This window comes from Herpailurus yagouaroundi, unplaced genomic scaffold (assembly GCF_014898765.1).
Source record: "Herpailurus yagouaroundi ecotype Mexico unplaced genomic scaffold, PumYag 188, whole genome shotgun sequence".
Classification (NCBI taxonomy): domain Eukaryota; kingdom Metazoa; phylum Chordata; class Mammalia; order Carnivora; family Felidae; genus Herpailurus; species Herpailurus yagouaroundi.
Window position 1 is genome coordinate 17,868,089 of NW_024412419.1, and position 4,191 is coordinate 17,872,279.

Below are 4,191 nucleotides of genomic sequence, written 5' to 3' on the forward strand. Positions count from 1 at the left end.
ACTTACTTGCTACATGTATTTGATCTTACCAATAAAGCAAACATTTCAATATATAACCTAGAAATCATTGTTATGACCCCCACTGGTGAAGAGGAGTGGAAAGCAAACACCAAAACAAAACTATGTCCTTTCTTGGATAAAGTAAGTTTCCACTCTAGAAGAAAAGATTGTGCTGCTATAAAACTTCAAATATTTACAAAATGTCTTCCATTGGCTACAGCCAACAGGAGAAAAGTCTTTGTGTGCATGTGTGCACACACACATTTTTCAAGAATTGGACATCTGTTATACCTTAAAAGAAACTATAGAATTTCTTTTTAGAGGTTGGTTCTGTTCAATAATTTCAAAATTTAGGTAGATTCAGAGAGGTAATAAATTCATAACCTGCCTCATGCTCAAGATAATATCCATGATGCAGACTTTGCCTAAGATTGCCCAATTGACTCGAGGACAAAGAAAAGAAAATACTGGGACATAGATTCAACCTGAAGGGTTTTAAAGAATTCTCTTGTTCTTGATGAGAGCCTACTTTCATCTGCAATGTGAGCCATGGGAACTCTGATACTCTCTGCTTATCCTTACCTTTGTACGTCAAAAGCTTTCAGCACTTGTTGAAATCAAAACAAAAAGTTAGAATCAGTTGAATGTCAAAGTTGGCATCTCATTGGAATTTATTTCTCAGTAATAAAATGTTTTATATTCTGTTTATTTTGTATGGTTTGAGTTTATTCACCCCTTTCCAGGAAGTAGGTATATTTATTTTTGCATGAAAAACAAGAGGCATAATATTTATGAAGATTTTTACAGTTAATAACATGTGAAGGAAATACATTTACAATGCAAAAGTAAGTTGTGTGGGGGAGAAATGCTTGCATGTGTTTATGTGCATTTTTCTGTGAAGGAACTCCATAGATTTTGCCAAATTCTCAAAAAGGCTTGAGAGTGAAAACATTGAACAACTGATCTGTCTGGAAACTATTCTGAATGATTAAAAAATTAGAATAAATGACTAAATAGGTACAAGAAGTTTAGAGTTTGAAGGATATTAAGTAGAGTTGAATTTGTATTTTAAATGCTCGTATTAATAAAAAAAAGATGGAATGAAGAGGTTATCTTTTCTGAAGTTGGGAAACGTCAAGGCTTGTGGCCATGTGCATCCAAGAGCCCAGATGAATAAGGCCAATGAACTTTCTATAAAGAAAAATACATTTTCCACCCAGGAGCATTTGAATTTGAAAATAGGTCCTTCATTAATTAGAGACATAGAATCATCTAGCTAAGTTATTAAAATACTGAGTCAGATTCAGTGAACATCTGGGATGGAGCCTGAGATTCTGCATTTCTAAGAAGCCCTTGCTGCTTCTCTGTCACAAGTTGAATAACCATGCCTAAGGCTAACAGATGCTGTGGTAAGCAAAGAAAATGTTGTGTGTTTTATCTGACTCACTAATTTACTTTGCTTTGGGAACTTGGTTAACTTTTCCTTGTTACCTACACCCTCGGGCAAGCACCAGTACCTTTGTGTTATTGACATGGCCTCCTGATTGTTCTCCCTACCTCCAAACTATCTTCCTTCTTCAAATTATCAATATTATTATTATTATTATTATTATTTCTATTATTCTTTTTTTATAAGGAAAGAGAGAGTATGAGCAAGGGAGAGGAGTAGAGGGTGGGGGGGAGAGAGAGAGAGAGAGAGAGAGAGAGAGAGAGAGAATCTTAATCAGGCTCCACATACAGCCCAATGTGGGGCTCATAACTTGAGACAAAATCAATGGTCAACACTCAACCTACTGAGCCACCCAGGCACCCCTGCCAGGTAGTCTTTTAAATGCTTCATAAGAATTGATTCATGAATCTATCCCACTGCCTTATTAGTTATCTTCCAAACTATCATTCTTATCATATTACTCTCAAGCTTCAAACCTTCCATCAGTTCCAATGGTTCTCTCGTAATAGATTCAGATCATTTTCTTCTGAATGCTCCCATTCACCATCATTGATCCAGGGTCAGATCTTGGTAAGTGAGGCAAATCTCAACTTTGCACCATTCTGTATTAAATGTAAACTCTAACCTACCATTAGTTAACAGAGTCACTTTTTGATAATCTGTTAATTACACTATTGAATGTTTTTTTCATGTTTTCCCTAGCTTACATGTAAGGCTTTCATAATTTTGATAATCTTCTGTGGACAAGAAAGTACCAAAAATTAATATGTGTAGATTTTTCAGTGTTTAAAAGTAGATGTTAATAATAAAAAGATTCCAAGAACTCTCCAGGGAAGAACAGGAGAGGACCTGCTAAGACCAAGGTTAAATTGGTAGGTGCATCTTAATTTTTCTTGTGTATATCCTGATGACACATTCATCTAGTTCTTTGTTAATTGATGTAGATGATTATAATATTAAGTTAGAAATATCCTAAACTTATGAAGGGGTGCAGTTTTCACTAACTGTAGAATTCTTTGGGAAAAGTATATATTTTCACAAGTTTTCATATCTCACTATTCAATATAGCACAAGGTAGAAATAACCCAAATGTCCATCAGCTGATGAGTGGATAAACAAAAGCAGTATATCTATACAATGGAATATTATTCATCTCTAAAAGAAAATGCAGTACTGATATGTACAACACACATGAAAACATTATGCTAAAGGAAAAAAAACAGACACAAAAGTCACATGTTGTATTATACCATTTATATGCGATTTTCAGAAAAGGCAAATTGATGGAGAGAGAAAGCAGGGAGGAGTGGTTGCCAGGAGCTGAGGGAAGGGGAGATTGGAAAGGGAAGTTTCCTTATGAAGTGATGAAATATTTTGAAACTAGACAGAGATGATGGCTTCAAAACATTGGAAGTATAATAAATGCCACTGAATTATACATCTTAAAGTCATTAAAATTATAATTTTGTAATATGTGAATTTTACCTAAATTATAAAAAAATACATGTTTGTAGGAGGTTTGGGGTATTATATTATCTATTTCTTACTGGATTCGTTGGTTTCCTGTGCATATTAAAATCTTCAGTAAGTGTTGGCAGATTGGCCTCCTCTTTAAAATTACCCCCAGGATCTCAAATGGCCAAAAAGACTGCAAGGAAGCCCTTGATTCAAATCCCTCCATGCTAATCTTAACCAATTCAAACCAATTTATCTAGAATTCTGAGCCCTTCATAAAATGATTTATCATGACTCAACCTTATTTAGCATAGCTCCCCAAATTTAACCTCTGCTTCACATAGATAAATCACATCAGAATTCCATGAATACATGAACATAATTGTCACCTCCAAATCCTTCCTGATATAATTAACTCCAGTGGAAATACTCTACCCTCATTAGACACATTCTAGCCCAAGTTAAGTTGCATCAGGATTTATTGTCACCTTTTCTGAAAGATATTTCCTTCTGAACTGGTGAGTTATATCCAACCCTCAAAGACCCATCATGTGTTGTCTGGGATGCCTTGAATTTTCAACCAGTTCATAAAAATTGAGAATTGAGACCATCTATGTTAGTATGACTTAGATAAGACTATAGACCTCTGACCTAAAAATAATTTACTCGTTTGTTCCAAGAAAGCTTTGCCCGGAAAAGATAAGCTATAACTTAATAAATAATTTCACAGCATGCTTCAGGAGCTTCCCACAATCAGCGTATAAGAGACAGCTAGGAAACAGCTTACTTATTAACCACAGCTTACTTATCAAGACTCACTTCAAGACCTTCACTCTACTGCATCTGCCATTCTAACCAATTACCTTACAAATTGTACCCAGTTCCAACAAATTCCCACCTTTAAAGATGTGACTTAAACATAAACTTAAATTCAGATCCCAAAGCCCTATAAATATTCAAATTCTGGTTTCCTAAGTTCAGGCGTGCTGAGATTCTGTCAAGATGGTGTTCTTCCTTAATGCAGTAAATCCTAGCAAAGGTTTGGTTTTGCTTGATCAGCAGCTCTCTGGTGGTAATCTGGGGGGAGTTCATCATCCTAAAGTATGAATCAGTCTTCCTTACACTCACTTTACCCATGAACCATGATGGATACAGAGGAAGACACTTTCTAGAGGAAGAAGAAAAGGAAAGAAGGGCTTGTGCAAGAAGTTAAGAAGAAGAGGAAAGAAAGAAAGAAAGAAAGAAAGAAAGAAAGAAAGAAAGAAAGAAAGAAAGAAAGAAAGAAA